This window comes from Condylostylus longicornis, unplaced genomic scaffold (genome assembly GCF_029603195.1).
Source record: "Condylostylus longicornis isolate FDR11 unplaced genomic scaffold, ASM2960319v2 ptg000004l, whole genome shotgun sequence".
In the NCBI taxonomy this organism is placed as follows: domain Eukaryota; kingdom Metazoa; phylum Arthropoda; class Insecta; order Diptera; family Dolichopodidae; genus Condylostylus; species Condylostylus longicornis.
Window position 1 is genome coordinate 16,496,433 of NW_026577973.1, and position 18,158 is coordinate 16,514,590.

At 22.7% G+C, this 18,158-nt stretch overlaps 1 protein-coding gene across 4 annotated transcripts in view; it reads left to right on the forward strand.

Annotated features, from left to right (window-relative positions):
- Positions 1-220: 220 nt before the first annotated feature.
- LOC129607922 (forkhead box protein O) overlaps positions 221-18,158 on the forward strand; it is a 114,670-nt gene continuing 96,732 nt past the window's right edge. For 3 of the 4 annotated variants that reach the window (XM_055519185.1, XM_055519211.1, XM_055519202.1), the window contains exon 1: positions 221-410. The gene's annotated coding sequence lies outside the window, so the exon portion shown is untranslated. Of the gene's footprint in view, positions 411-1,366; positions 1,603-18,158 lie in introns of those variants that run through there. The other variant, XM_055519194.1, reaches the window with a different exon arrangement.

Here is an 18,158-nt window from a genome sequence, read left to right on the forward strand (position 1 = left end):
TTAAAAAAATATTGTTGAAAACTATACACTTATGTGTAATTTGGAAAAAGAAATAATAATTCTGACATTTTGCTAAATTAAAACAGCAAAAAAAAATTTTGTATATATAGATATAATTTATATATGTATGTGAATATACATATAAGAAACAAAATAATAATAATAAAAAAAAAACTTTAATTTGCGTCTTAAATAATAAAACGTGATATGTAGTATTTCTTGTTGTATAAAAAAAAATGTGGCCATAAGAAATATCAATTAAAAAATTTAAAATTGTATATGAAAAAAAAAACAAAACATAAAGTGAAATTATAAAAGAATTTTATAAAAATTCTTTATAAAATCAAATAAAAATTAAAATATAATTTTGAACCGATTGTTCAAAATAAATTTTATTGCAATTTTATAATGTAGGTATAGTAAACACGAAATATTTATTTACAATTGTTATCACAGTGTTATTATTTCATTTATGTTTTTAATTTTATACTGTTTTTGTGTTTTTCCTTGATCATTTTTAATAAATAATATAAAATATAACAGTTATACGTGTATATATAAAATACATATATTTATTTTGTTAATATTTGAGCTTCTTAAAATATTCTATGCAAATTTTTTTTTATTTATTTATTAAAATATATTTTTTTGTCATTTTGCAAAATCAGAATGTCAACAAATAGTTATTATCTAAAAATATCAACAACACATTAAATTAAATTTTTTCTTATTGATTATAATTGGTTAGTTCTAATAATTTAATAATCAAAAATAAGGAAATTAAAAAATGGCGCGATTATATATAATTTCAATATATTATTCAGATCAGTATTGACATCTTGACAAGTTTGTTTAAGTAAAGGTTATAAAAATACTGATATCATTTGTATTAAGTTATACGAAATTTTAAGAAATTTCGCGCCAATTTATTAAATAGTTTTAATTATCTTAAAAATCCGTCTTTCTAAAAATTCTATGTATATTTAAATACATATTTATATCTGTATATATTTTGTATAAAATTTTAATTATATTCTTAATGATTGTCATTAATAAAAATTATAATTATGAAAATTTGAGAGTGTAAAAAAAATTAAATTTAGCAAAATATTCTATTCAAATCAATTTCCACATTAAATATTTTATAATCTGGCCACTCTAAATATTTTAATATACTGTTATATATTCAAATATATGAGTGTAAGATATAAGAAGGAAAAAAAAAATAGTGTCATTGATAAAAAAGAAAATATTTACAATAGAATGACACTTACGTAACAAGTGTCATCAAAAGTGTTTTAATGTTATTATTTAATTTAATATTACCTATGTATATAAAAATAATTAAAAAATAATTATTCACTTTTTATTAAAAGTATTCATAAAAATTTAATAAATAAATTATAATGAACTAAATAATATTTAAAAAAGAAAAATGCTAAGTATGTATATAAAAGTACATAAAAAGAAAAAAATAAGAGAAAGATATCTGGTGATCGAGTCAAAAAAAAAAATAATATAAAGAGAAGAAAGAGCGAAAAAATTAATTTTCAAACTGCGCCATAAAATATTCAAGAAAATCAAAAATATATATATACACATGTATGGAGATGTGTGCGAATTTTACCCAATATATACAATATATATTTGTTATATATAATACATACTCATATATGAAATTAAAGCCAACTTTGCATAAGTTTGTACGCTATTAATGATGAATATAATTATAGAGGGAACTATAAAATATTTTATATAAAATAGAATTAAATTAATAAAACAAAAAAGGAAGAAAAAAGTATATATTTACATTATACATTCATATGTATATGTGTACATTAAACATAGTAGTTTTATAAAAATAATTTTTGTGCAAATTATTTATGGACATATGTACATACAAATTCACATATTTAATTCAATTTTAATTTTGTATTTTCCTTTCTGATCAATGATAATAATTTGAAAAAACTTTACATTCTAGCTTATACTTAATACTTAGGTGTCCATATAATTGGGTATGGAGTAAAAGTCGATTACATTTATATGAGCTTGGAACAGTATAATTTATTTTTATATTTTTAAATTTTTAAAACTATACTAATATTATACATACATATGTATGTATGTTAACCCATACATATATTACAAAAAACTAAATATTATTATAGGTGCTTAATAAAAACTGTGTATATGTACTAAGTATTATAAATTTTTGTATATGTAAATATTTTGAATAAAAATTGTCAAACACCACATATGAGCAATAGAAGCCAATACAAAACTTTTTTTTATAGAAATAAACTTCTCAAATTCAATCTGTATTATAAAATATTAATTTTGATAAAATCAACATCACAATTAGCCAAGTACATAAGTAGCTTCTTATATCATAATTATTATTTTTATTTTCATTACATTGAACTTGTATACTTAAACCCCATTTAATTGAACAATTTATAATATGTATGTAGGTACATATATTATGTATCTATACAATAATGTAAGCAAAATATACTAATATAAAATTAGTATACAATGGTGTTGCTATAGGAAGAGACTTTACTACAAAGAGAAACAAAATTTTTTTTTATTTTGGCTCTTTACTCTGCCTGCGTGCCTGATCATTTCATATCAAGATCGTTTAAATACTCACACATTGAAAAATGATCATCCATATTGAATTTATATATAAATACATATGTATGCGGTAGATTTATTTATTACTGTATTTTGTGTACTCGTATAATGTATTTATAAATGTTACAAATTAAGTGTTTAAAAGCTTTCTTTTTGACATTTATAATACTACCTTGACCAGACATAATTTTTGACAATACACTTTGTGAATATACATAAATAATTACTTACTCATACATGACTAGAAATAAATTTGAAATAGTCTAACGATATCGTTTAATGAAATGATCAACTTTTTTATGTATGTATGTATTTAGCTATAGTCTATATAATTTCTTTATTGTTTATTTAATATTATTGTATAAGTAACAATTATTTACTGTCACTATTAATAATATGTACTTAATATTATGAATGATAAAGATTTTTTATAATCTTGTTTAAAACAAGATTAATAAGATGAAAAATTTAAATTAAAAAATTTCTAGTGAAACTAAAATTATTATTTAAAGGTATTCGGTATGCATATGTAAGTACAAATTTAAAAACTTTAATAAACAAATAAATAACATTTAAATATGTTGTGTAGGGTAAAATTTACAATTTATAAAAAATCTCAATAAAAGAAAAACGGTAAAGGCACTCAAATATTTTAGAAAAATTGTTTATGCTTACATATTATTGTGTACAGATGTAAGTATGTTCTTATGTATTCTCCTGTATGTTTTTTAATTACCAAAATTTCAATCCAAATTATATTTCAATTTTAAGCGTACCTATAACTATAATGCAATTAATTATATCCTATTTAATAAGGAAATCATCTCGCCTTTACGTATAACCAATTATATGTATGTATTCAAATTCAATCTAAATTATATGTCAAAAATTTATTTACATATATGTAGGTACACATGTACTTACCTTCTGCCATAGCTTGATATGTGTCTGTACAAAAACAAGCATTAAAAATCATAATTTATAGAAATTTCAAATTAAAATAGATTTAGATGAGATATTTTTATGTTATTAAACTAATTTCATTAAAGTAGTTTTTTAATTAAATTCAATTTTATTCATAACATTGTTTGAATTCATAACATTGCCTTCTGAATAACTCAAGAATATTATTTACTCCTAGATTAACTTTAGGTCAATAAAATTTGGGAATACCTTTAAATTTGAAGATCATTTCAATACATATTGAAATGATCATTTAGTCAAATTTAATTCTATATTTGATTGGCATTTTCTTTATACTTGAACATAAATTAAAAAAATAGTAATAATTTTTAAATAATTAAATGATTCCTTCTCCCCAATTAAATTAAGTTCCCAATTTGTATTTCGCATTTATACTTAAAAAATTATTTTGACTAAAAAAGTTAGTTAATAAGACTACATAATAAACGGAAATCATTTTAGCACTTATTTCACCTAGTTTTTTTTCCGTTTCTAAACTCACAATTAATTCTGACCTAAAATGAGAAAAAATGTTTATTAATTTTCTTGTTATGAGCACAGCAAAAAAAATCGTTATAATTTTTAACCATTGCTTACATTTCTTATAAAAATTAATCTGTACAGCCTGAGTTTTTGATGCTTTATGCTCTTATTAATAAAATTTGAAAATTCTTCAGAATTTAAATTTAAAATATTTTTGGATAAGTATTCCTTCCGAAATTTGTTTCTTTAAGTAATCTTAGACTACTTATGGTTTTTACGAAATACACACCAGTAGTTTGTGATAAAATTATTACAAGATTAATTTGATTTATATTTAGATGCCTATATTAAATTTTCAAGTTTTCTTTATTTATGAAAAAATTATGCATTGTTATTCAGATTTATAGTGGCCGTCTTACTGAGACTTTAGTTTCTATAATATGAGATTGTTGCAGAAATCTTTAAATTAGTTAATTTTCATTGTAATTTTTTCCTGTCGACTTATTTTCTCATTAATATTTTCTCATTTAATATTGCTAATAAATTTTTGTTTAAAATAATACTATTAAATTTAATTACGAAATTTTGTGAATTTACCGACGGTAAGCGATCAAGAACAATATAACTAAATCTATCATTTGTGATAGTTTTCTATATAACTAGAAAAACATCAAAAATAAAAAATTCTATTCCCTTCATTTTTGATTGAATTTCTTAATTACAATTACTCTTACAATTTTATTTGCATGTAATTTATGAAGTTCATTACATTTACTTTATTAGAATTTATAAACGTAAATGTTTTGATATGTAAATTTAAAAGTAATTATACTTAAGTATTTACAGCGCTTTTTCTTAAATTAATTTCAAAACCCTAATATGAACTTAATGTCAACTATGTGAATTAATTCAAAAACAATAAAATTATGAGGATTTTTTTCTATTTTAAGCAATAAAGATAATTTATAAGCAATTCTCATTAATAAGGTACATAAAAATTTAAAAAAATATTGCCTAATAATTACTAAGGTGTTTGTTTAATCGTGAATTAAGCATGAATCTATGCAATTATAAATCCTAATCGTGAATATAATCCTTTTTTTGTATTCCAAAAATTTGTAAAATATTTTAAGTACAAAAATGCATACAAAATCTCCATTCTAAGAATAACATCGTTGAAGCAGTTGAAATTAAAACTAATTAAAAATACACAATCAGCGTTATATTAAAAAAAAATTAATTCAAGAAATATTTAAATTAAAAACTGCCTAATACTTAATGTGTCACCTTACATAATAATCATACACATTTTTATAAAAAAAACGTGCGTCAAAACGCACACCAATTACAATTAATACGAATTTTATTGGACTGCATTACTTAAGTTACTAAAACCCAAATATTCAAACATTATATGATTATAATAGTTCTGTGGTCATAAGAGAAAACATCTTAACTTCAGAAACCACAAAATTAAAGTGTTATGAATTATTCATATTCAAATACTCGTACAATTGTGTAACAATTTTAAGAAATCAAACTGAATTGAGAAAAACACATCTTAAAAAAAGATTCGAAAGTATACCTAAACCTAAGCCAAATATGAAATAAATAATTTATTCAATATTTAATAAAAAAAAACAGATGTTAATCCAAATTCTGAAAACTTGATATTATCCTTAAAATTGAATATTGTAATTCGGTCTTTTAAGAAAATCGAAAGTGGGTATTTTGTTCTTAACACTTAGCAAACAGAAACTATTGTAAAAACAATAATTCATAATATTTTTTTTATTTCAGAATAATATTGACACTTAAAATGATTGACATTATTGCACAAAGAAATAATAAATAATTTTAGTTATTTGTTTAAAGTACATAAGTATCTATGTATGTACAATAAGCATTCATAAAAAAAAATAAAATTTAATTAAAATGTGACACAAGATTATCACTAAAAGTGTAAACAAAGAATGACACTGCTTCAGTAAAATGCTGAATTGTAAAATATTCAAGCTTTTTTTTTCTTTCTTTTTTTAGTTTAGTCCTATTTCCCTTTTCATCATCTTTATTATTTCATTTTATTAAAATTTCAATAACAAATGATTTTAATTCAGATACAATTTAGAACATAAGCATTCTTATAAGTACATATTTGAAATGTATGTTCTAGACATCCGGAAATCAAAAATTAATTCTGAAACAAAAACCAAAAATTACGTTGACGTGGAGTTTATTCAAATTTCATAAATAAATTCGGGATAATCTGATAAAAATATAAATTAAAAATTGTTTATCTATCACTCAGATATTAAAATACAATCATTTTTGACCTAATTAAAGTACAACAGACGACACAAAGGAAAGAGTAAAAAGTATATTATCATTTTGCTTATAAAAGCATTAAATGACTTTGGTAGAAAAAAAACTCTGATTCAGAAATTGTTTTTGTTGCAATAGGGTTTTTGATTATGTATTTTTGTAGGTATCTACTTAAATAGGAAAAAAACTTAAAACGTTTTACTTATTCACGTCCCATAAAATGAATCTGAGTCAGCCAGCTTATAGAAAATTGCTATGGGTATTTTCTGAATATTATCAAGAAAGCCCAATTAATTTATTCTTATTAGTTTGCCGAAAGTATTGCACAAGATTGTGAAAACACCCTTAAAAAACTAATTTTAAATTCTATAAACTTCTATTTAAATACTCCGTTTGAAATACTCTGAAAATAATTTAAAAAAATGACAAATCGGCCTGTTGCCTATATTTCCCCTATAGTTTTTAATGCGGTTGATAAAAATTTTAATATCATGTAAAATAGTACGTTTCTTTTTGATAATTTGAGTGAAAAACTAACACATTCTGAATAATGAGGCTTCTTTTTTAATTTTTCATATTTATAAGGTAAAGATGAAGAAGTGAAAACAACAAGCTTTATTTATTTATGAAAAACTTATTGCATAAATTAAGGAGTGACAATAGAAAAAATAAAAACAAATGTTATAGATGTGATTTAAAAAATTTAATCGTAATTTTCAATTAAAGTAATAATGTTTTCTGTGTTTATTTTACGTTCTTAATATAGGTAAATAAAAGAAATAATTTTGGAAAAACAATAATCTAACTAAAAATTGAAATTTTGTTTGATTTAATGGGTGATAAGCCAGAAGCGGATGGAGATACAACAGAATTTGCTTAATTGTTTATAAAATTAAAATCAAATTAGAAATTTTAAACAAAGAAAACTTACTCTTTAAAATAATGGTTAAGTTAATTAAATATCACAAATTTTTTACTTTTCTAGGGCTTGTAAAATTAGCAAAATGAGTTGTAGAACATTTGTATTTTTAGGCAATTACGGCATTATAATTTGAGGCAAAAGGAGGATATATTTTTCAAAATATTTTTAAAAAAATGCTAAAAATTATTGAATACGGTAAATTATATCTAAATGAGCTAATTTAAATAAGTATTGTATCTGTTCAAGCAATTGTTCAGTTTTGCTTTTAGATAATGAGTTGCTCAACTATTAGTGATTTTATGTAAAATTTTAAATACTCGTATATACGATTTGTAAAGATTTTCTTATTTAAGTGTGATATAGAAATTTCTATACATTGATTTTTGTATATAAAAAATTAATTCTAAGAATAATGCATTTCAAATAATTACTTGAATTTAATTCAAATTTTTTATTTCAAAGCAATGAATTTGTGATATACCGAAAATTTTTAATAAAAACTTTTTATTGGATTGAGGATAGGCGTATAAAATTACAGTAACGTTTTCTCAACAACTAGGTATGTATATAGAAAAATGTTAGTGTTTTTTAGCGACATTCTTGTTGTATAAGCTAAGGTTAATGGGATCTAATGAACTAACACAAATTTTGGATTTGAATGATGAAATCTTCCTTTACGATAATTCATTCACAAAGTTTAGGTGCAATGTTATAGGTATGATTTGTTTTGTAAAAGATTCTTTAGCCTAAAAATTTCCAATGCACGTGTAAAGTATAAATTATAAATGCTTTTTTTTGGAAATTCAATAAAAAAGATATAAAGTAACTAGTTACGTATATTTCCTTTCTTACATAGGATATTTGATATATTAATACATAACATGTAAACACACACATATACATATTATATATACCTAAGTTTTTATATACATATATGTATATAATTTTATGTAAATGTATTCAAAGTTGCGTTTTTTCTGTGAAAATCAGCAATTTTCTTACTCCGAATTAAAACTTTTAAAATCGTTCACATTTTCGCGGTCAATAATTTTTAATAAATCGCTTATCGGAGTGTTTTTTTTTTTGTTTTTAGTTTAACAAATAACAGATTTTTTTTCCAAAGCGCTATCATTATTATTAACGGTTATTGTTATTATTTACGTTATTCTGTTTTGTTTTAAGTTAACGTCATGCTAAACATCACTCAATTTTTATTTTGATTTCCCAAAACACATATACTGTTATTATATAGATTTTTTTATTAAATAAAAAAAAAGTTTGTTTTTTAATTGTAAGTGAAATAATTAATAAAAACAAATAAGTAAGTATTTTTATAGACGTACGAGTATAGTTATGTAGAAAATAAATTCAAGTTTAGAATTTTTTCGCAAACGTCATAAGGCCAATAGAAGCAAATATTGTTAATGTTTACATATACACACAGTCACATATATATATATACATACCTGTATTATATTTATATAAGTATTTTAGTGTTAAATGTAAATTAAATAATTTATAAATGGCTAAATTTAATGAAGGAAAACAAAAATTCAATTCAAACAGAAAAAAATTGCTTTTCAAAAGTAACAAGTTTTTTTTGTATATTCAAAAGGTTAATAAAGTGAAAAATAATAATTTTAATATAATGTGTATATATATAGAGATAATTAATATTAAAATATGTATAAATATTAATTACTTTAAAATATTCAATAATCTATTACGATTTTTTATATTTTTAATACATTTAATGTGTAAGACAAATACGTATATATACTATACTTACTTACTTATTAGAATAAAAAATATTATTTATTTGAATTTTATTTTAATTTATCAAGTTTTGTAATAAAAACTTATTCGCAAAAGCATATTAAATAAGTATATGTAACAATTTTAAATAATTTTTGTTGGTAAAATACTAGTTTAATTACAATTTATTAACTTGTTTTGCATTGACGTATGTTTTCTGGCTTTATTTTTAAAAACTAAAACAGCATTAACTCTCGATTTTGAAAAGCAATTATTTAAAAAGTTACATATTTACATGATTAGACACAAGCTTTCAAAAATTCCATCATATAATCAAAGAATTCAACCATAAAAATTATTAAAATTTAAAGACTATTTTCTTTTATTTTCTTGCGGTATATTTAGTAAAAGTTAAAGATCTGTTACAGGATTTCTTAGAAATCTTTGATAAACTAAAATTTATGGTATAACATTCAGAGAAAATTTAGATCAATTATAAAGTTTTGAAAATGTAAAATTGACACGTACATACTTATGCAAATTCATCTTATTTCCAATATAAATTTAGATATAAATTTTCATTAAAATGAGTTCAATCGAAATAGTAGACACGTAAGTGTACACATAGAGGCGAATCGACAGACCGATATTTTGTATATAAATATTTAAGCTAAGTTTATTTACGTTTCGCAATCATGAAGTTAAAAACACGGAATGTGGAATTAGATTGTATAACAAAATCTCCTTTATCTTGCAATATGGTCGGTTAAAATAATAATATAAAATTTTATTAATTTAATTAATTTGAATATTAAATTAGTTGCAAACAACTTGCATAAACTTTATAAAATGAATATATAATCCCCACTTGGAATATTAAGTTTTTTTATTAATTAAGAAAATTATAAAATTCATTTTATTTATTTTATATTTTTATATAAGTAATAAGAATTTATTAATAAAAAAATTTTTGCTAATCGTAGCAAAAGTACTTATTCTGTCAGCTATAACCGCTAGGATAATAACGCCTTAATCTATGCAATGTTAAGCTATTATTTAAGATGAAATTCTAGTCAATTAAGTATATAGTTTTAATTTTTAAAACTAGTTACGAGTAATTGCATATAAAAATTTTAAGTCACATCATTAGACTAGATTTTATTTAATTTTTCTGTTCAAAACTGAAATTCTAAAAACTTAACGTAAAACTTAAATATGTTTACAAGCATATTGTAACTATTGTGGCCAATTTAACTGAAAGGTGGTATTTCTAATTTGAGATATGTATTTCAAAAAAACACTATAAAAATATAAAATTTAAATCACATTTATATTTCGCCCTTATTAACTTACGATTTTTAATTTGAGCAAACTATTGAGAAGCGCGAATTTTTCGAAATATATTTTTCCAATTATAAGTGCTAAAACGCAGGGTGTAATAATTAGAACAGATTGCTTCAAAACTTAGCTACGTGTTGTATTTCATTGTATACAACATAGAGAGTTCTAAACTCTAAATTAGTAAAATGTTGAAAAGTTCGTTTTTTATTCTGAAAAATAATGGAATTGGTGCAATCAATAGTTTTTAATTAAGTTCAGTATAAATTTTACTTTTCTAATTAAAACATAAAATAAAGTAAAAATTTTTTCGCGGATAATTTTGTATATTACAAAATTGACATAAAATATTTTCACATATTGTACTTTTCGTCAATTCGGACATATGTACATAATAGAATTATTTACTTGTCAAACTCAGTTCAAATACGACCGGAATCATAATTATTTATTAATTTTATATTTACCTTTCAGTAAATAAAAACAAAGTATTATATGAGACGTGCTTATGTATTTCGTACGTCTACTTGTAATTTTGTATCAGCATATTTTTGTTTTTTTTTTTAACTATACATACTTTTTTTTTTCTTTCTGTGTTTATTTATTTACTAATTTAGGTATGTACATTGACAAAACTATTTTTAACAAAAATGTAACTATAGCTACTACGTATGTGTGCAATCGCTTAAAATTTACTTATAATTCTCTTTTTTGTTTTTGTTTCAATGTTATATTAGGTAAAGAAACTTCATTTCTTTAAAGCACGTGATGATAAAACGTGCTATGTGGAATTTCCTATGTATGTTTATACAAAATACGTACATTAACTAGATACGTACATACATATTTAAGAAAACAAATTCATATGCACACTTTATATTTTATATACAATGCCTTATGTAATTTTCTGTTATTTTATTATTAGCAAAAATTGTGTGACATCATTGCAATTCGCAAGACTGATTTGTATAAGTGTAAAATGATTGCACAAATTCTAATTTTCATATTAATTTTTTTCTTTTTTGATTTTCATTCTTCCATTCATATTTAGAGCTTCTTCTCACATTATTTATTTTTCAGTTTAGTTCTATTTATTTTCATTTCTAGATTATAAATTTTATTAAAATAACTGAATATTTCTGAAATAAAGATACACAAAATGAAACAAATTTAACCTATGTATGTACATCCAAACGATTTTTACCAATCGAATTTCATACAATAAGCGAGGTTATAATGATGGCAATATAATTTGCCAGTAAAATTTTGCATTTGTATTTCGCTGTTGTCTGTTTGTTTGTGTGTGCAGTCCTGTATCGGAAATGAGAATCAAAAATTTTCACTAACAAAATTTTTTGAGAAATGAGCTCAAAAATCTGGTTAAATTTCAAGAAATTTTTTACGAAAGTTAAAAAAAAAATTTTATTAACAGAATCAGAACTTAAAAGGAAAATACTTATGTACATGGAATACTGGTAAACATAACAGCGAATATTTTGTGTATATATTAAAGGATCGAAAATTCAAGTCTTTGGTTCTTAAATCTAAAGAAAAATGGAGAAAATTTTGAATTTATATGTAATATTTATTTGAATCCACACATCAGTCGTTGCCAATTACTTTTTAAAAAAAATTTCATACAATTCGAAAGAAGTGCGAAAAATAAAAATATCAAAAATCCAGACATAAAAAAAAATTGATTAAAACATAATAGCAATTTTATTGACTAGAATTAAAATTTAATTAGTTGCACGTGTAGTGTGAAATACCTTTAAAAGACTGCTGTTTTAAAAATAATTTAAACTTAGAATCAAACCGATTAATTCTCCTCAAATTTATTAGTCGTTTCAAAAACACATTTTTCTGTTACAATTTTCTTATTTTCAAATAAATTTCTGTTCTATGTAGTTCTTCTTATTGTATGTTTTTGTAATAGTAATACAAAACATTGTACGTTTAGACATAGGAACTGACCATAACCAACAAAATTTTTTTACGTCATTAAGAGTATTAAATTATCATTAAAATAAAACAAATAGAAAATAAGGTCAAACAAATTTAATATTTTTAAATAAAATTTATTAGTCATAACTATTTTGAAGTTTTGTTTTGTTTTTGTTTTCTTTCTTGTTCTGCCAAAATTAATCTTTTGTTTATAACAATGAATCTATGTTTTTGTGTGATATTTTCATAAAAAAAAGACACATGTATGTATGTACTTGTGGAATTCGTAGATTGGAGTTTTGAAAAAATAAATAAACTTAAATACCTAGAAAATTAAGAAAAAAAAATATAAATAGAGGAATACTATAAAAAAGCTTGTCAACAAAATTCGAACTATGTTTATGATTTGATTATAAATTCTGGAAAATTACTAGAAAAAAGTATTCAAAATATTATTTTGCTACTTGTATGTATAAAAACTAAGATAGCATAAAGCAAAATGAATAGATTTTTCTACAAAATAAAAAAAAATCTGTATTGCTTTTTATAAATTAAAAACAAGTTGTAGTGAGAAGAATTAAAATGCTCTTAATTATGATGTAAAGGCGATGGTGTTCTTAAAAAAAAATTTGAAATTGTTCTGATGAATTTATAAAATTTAATTTATTTTTACGTCTTTTCTTAATATGTATAATTGTATATAAGTATATTTATGCACTCATATTATAAACTCACTTAATAAAATAAACAAAATTTTCCTGTGTTGCACTAAGTATTTGTGAATTAAAACTAGTCATAATTATTGTTAAAGGTTTAAGCACATAATGAAAAGTTTTAAAATATTTTGGCATCCACAAAATGAATAAAAATTAACTGTTACCCTTTATATTCTTTTTTTTAACTAACAACATTACATAGAACAAGGAAGGTATTGTTTTTAGACCAGATTTCACATTTCGACGGAAATTAAACTTTTTGTATTAAATACACATTTTGTATATGTCAGGCTGTATATTTGTGTATTTCAAATTCTGCTAAGTTGATTTAAAAAAAAAACTTGTCTAAAATCTCTTACAGTAGTAATAAATTTATGATTTTTTTAAATTTCACAGATTCTATCAATTGAACCGTAGATTATTTGTAAGAAAATACCCTAAAAGATTATGAAAATATGCTTTAAACCCTTCTCTTAAGGAGGCTAAAAAGCATTGAGTCAACCTAGAAAAATGTAATATTAGATCTTAGTAGAGGGTAACTTTATGTCATTCGAACTTCTGGGAAATTTCGTTAGATAGTTGCGGTAGCAAAAAGAAATCAAATATTAAATATCAAGAAATTTGGTCAATTAGTTCTTTAGATATGGTAAGGAATTTAAAATCGGCCCCCAGTTTGGTTTCCAAGCCCAAAAAATTGATTAGTTCATTGTTTTAGAACAATAAATTTTATTAATAGTTTTCAGAGGAATTATTTGTTTATTTCTTTTTATAATGTAAATTTGACCCGGAGTAAAGTTACTCTCGGAGAGTTACTGAAAACTAATTTTTTCCAAATGTTAGATAGTTTCTCGTATTGTCAAACGAAGCTCGTATATAAAATTTGTTGAATATTTTTTAAAAAAATGTCAAAAATATAATATTGGCCCAGTAAAATGGTTCATTTCGAAAGGAATGACACTTCCTAAATGTTGATGTACTCGTATTAGCCTATCTTCGATTCACGCGTGCGAACACAGACACAGAGAAGTGCGTTTGTACCGAAAACTCGACATGTAACATTTGGTGCTATCACAGCATCTCCCTTCATAATCTATCTTTTTGTATGCAATATGGTTGGTAAAATCGTAAATAAATTACGCGCAATATTCAAGAAATGTGGAGAAAAAATTTTAATAATAATAATAAAAATAAAAAAAAAATTGGAACCATTTAATCGTCATAAATTGAAAAAATTCAGAAAAACTTGATCAATTTAATCATCACTATCCAAAAATACTAGATGATTAATGGGTATGTGTGCACTAAACAAACACATACAAATCTCCTGTTATAAAATTTTTCATTTTAATTGACCAACTTATATACATGTTCTTTTGTATACTTATACAAATTACTTATCCGTGCAATTTTGAAATTAAAATAAGAAAGGTATTAACAAAACATATAGGTAATACCTTTTTATTAAAATTTAATTAAAAATTAATTAAATTTAATTAAATTTAATTAAATTTTAAAAAGCAATGAAATTCTTTCCAAAAATTATTTTATAAAAATTTCAATTTTCACTTAAATAATTTTAAATGTCCATACCACATAGCATTGGTACGAGTATGCTCTAATAAATTTTGTTTAACTTATTGAATTTTTTTTAAATTTTGGAATCTTATTCGAACACTTTAAAAGTTATAAAGGTATTTAAAATTTTTTTGAATATTTTATACTTAAAAATGAATTGATTAAACTTAAAACTCGTAACCTAATTAAAACAAATGGATAGAAAAAAAAAAACATTTGGAAATTTAAATATGAAAAAAAATCAACTTTCTATCATAAAATTTCTTTCAAATTCTTAATAAATGATTAACAATAAGAAATTTTTTGTTTAGCATCAAAAATTAATAAAGACGGCGCGTCGAATGCTAATTAGGATTTTTTTTTGGAAATTTAAGACAAATGAATAATTTGAAATAATTAATCACATTGGCACAATAAATTTTGCATATAGGATCTACGTTAAGCTCAATTTTAAAAATTAGTTTGCCTATTCAATATTGAATAAGCATTGAAAGTATACATTGAAAGTTGGGTAACTCCCAAATGAAACTGTGGTTCATTGTAATAAACACTGTATTTGACCACATCAACTTGGATCAAAATTTAAGTTTAAGTTAAAGGTATGAGTTTTTCCTTATAAATTCATAAAGAATAAATAATCGTAGTTTAGTGTTTTGATCCGGCATACTTAAATATTCAAAAAACTAATGGCCAAAATAATAATTAAAATCAAAGACTAGACTAAAGTTTAGCACATTTTTAATAATATACATAGCTATTTATTATAGTAAAGTAGAGACTTGTTATACACCCACCGAATGAATACTATTATACTTTGTATATTTGCAGTACAATTACAAAATTATTACAAAATTAATTTGGTTATGGCAAAGCGCCAATAATTATTGGCTTATTTTGGGTACAAGGTATAAGTATGGATGTGGGTATATAAACACATATTTTCAATAGAAAAAATGCTTAAATGCTTTGTTCCTAACGTAGAATGACTTCATTCATTCAAATCGTGACATTGCCATATTATTAACCGGGACATTTAAATTGCACATTCTTATTTAACAATATAGATATGTGAATACGTACTTATAAATCATGTATAAAATGTACGAAATCATGAATAATTTTTAATACTTTTAAAAAATATTTTTGAAATTATTGTTACACACCAACGATCAAATTTTGATTAAACAGTTTTTTTTTTTCTCAGGGGAATGAAGTTATAGAAGAATTAAACATTTCGATGAGAATAAAAAAATTTCTCAAATTTACTGGTGTTTTTCTCACATTTTTCCTCTTGCTCTTTTAATGTCCAAGTCTTATTTATTGATGTATGTAAGAATGCCATCACTTAATATTGTAGTATTCTGAAAAATCTAGAAAATTAAAGTTTATTTAAATATCAACATTGAACATTATTTTTTTTATTTTTTTTGTATTGTGTACAATGTATAAGTATGTATACATATATGTTGGTATACATGCAAAATCTTGCTAAAATATCATTGAATAAAAATTAATAAAAGAGAGAAGAATAAAAAAATTACACGTCGCCAATTCAGAGTTTTCCACTTTTCACCTCAGGTTCCCTCGTTGTGGGGGTACCTTGATTGCTAAAATTTCAAAAATTCAAGTTTCCTTTCCTAATAATACACTAACAGAATAGACAATGTGGGTATTTTGCGATTGTGTTTGTATTAAATGATTTATTTTAGTTTCTTGTTTTTTTTTTTTTGTATTTTACTTTTCGGCATTTTTCCCTTGTGATAAAATTAAAACTTAAATCACGTGTAAAATTTTATTTTGGTTTTTTCTTTTATGCTTGTTTTTTTTCTATTTGTTTTATTCACACATTTTCTTATTGTCTAATGTAAAACACAAAGATCTGCAAACTTTAACGACCTAGGAAATTATTTCATACTATTTTCTAATATATGTAATTGAATTTTGTTTATGTATTTCGAATATATGCTAGTAATTTATATATTTACATTAATATATGTATATTATAAAACAAGTGTAAACATATGCAAATATGTATGTTTGAATGTATATGCACTGATTTTCAGTTGAAAATGATATAACTTAGAAACGTGTTTTAAGTTATTATTCGCTTTCATTAAAATATTATGCAAAAGAAAAATACACTGACGGTAAACGCAAGACAAAATTTACCTATTAAAAATTCGGTTCATTTGCTAACTGGTTTTGTCCAGTATGTTAGACTCAAAATGAGCTTTTACTATAATATGACCATAGTAAAAAAAAAACAAAAACTCTTATACTTGTTCGAAAGAAATGAAATTTAAAACTTTTATTAATGCAAACCTTAAATATTTAAGAAAAAATTTGTTGAAAACTATTACATTATGTGAGACTTTAATCGACTGGATTAAATTGTTTTGATTTAGGCGATTATCGACATTTCGAATAATTTAGTAAATGTGCTGAAAGTTTTGATCACTAAGTTCCGTGAGTACATTCGAATTGAGAGATTTGGTTATAAATCAGTTTCTCAACATAAGAATTGCGGTGCTCTACAAAATTAAAGTTATGTTATTTATGGACAACTTACAGAATTATTCCACCAGTGCACACAAGAAAATAAAATTATATAAATTTGTTTACAATATATGCACCTATTAGAATAGTAATAACATTTCAATCTTCAGTATTTGCTTTTCTGTTACCGTAAATTGTTTGCCTCTAAAATCTTCATTGAAAGAAAATTATTTTCCACCTCCATGCCCTTTTACGTTATCGTCTTTCGAAACTTGTAAAATTCGAAATTTCTGCACCTTACATATCTAAAATTCCAAGCTTTTCCAAATTTACATAAAAACAGAAAGCTAACGATCATCATCCATCATAAACCATAATGCCAAAACATCAAAAACATAATTATTTTTCTTAACTCACGCAATTAACCCTTGCATTCAACTATTATGTTAACTTCGCTTTTTTTTTTGTCTAATCCCAAATGTATGCAATCAGTTGGAGTATTTTGGTATAATATCAATTGAAAGTATTTTAAACAATGTAATAGATTGTTTTTAACAGCAGTAGTTTTACTTGTTGAAAGGAAAAGTGCTACTTTAATATTTAGAATAAATCGTTAAACAATTTTAATAAAATTATATTTTATGAACCATTTTTTATTTCTTTGAAATAAGCAGCACATAATAATAATAAACAATAAAAATCATAATGAACTTCTATAGAAAATCGTGAAATTTGATGCTCACCGCTACAATACAAATGATCATAAACGTCTTATTCTGTAATTTGGTGCAACTCAACTTATGACGAGATTAAAATATTTTTCTTTTATTCTTCCTCATACCTTTCAACACATGGTTTACATTTATTGTATAGATAAAAACAAAACTTAGGAAAATTTACTTATACACTAACGCTCTCTTATGTATTTGAATTGGTTTTCTGAATAATGTATAAGAAATTAAGATATACATATACACATGTAATAGATATATAGTGATATGCAT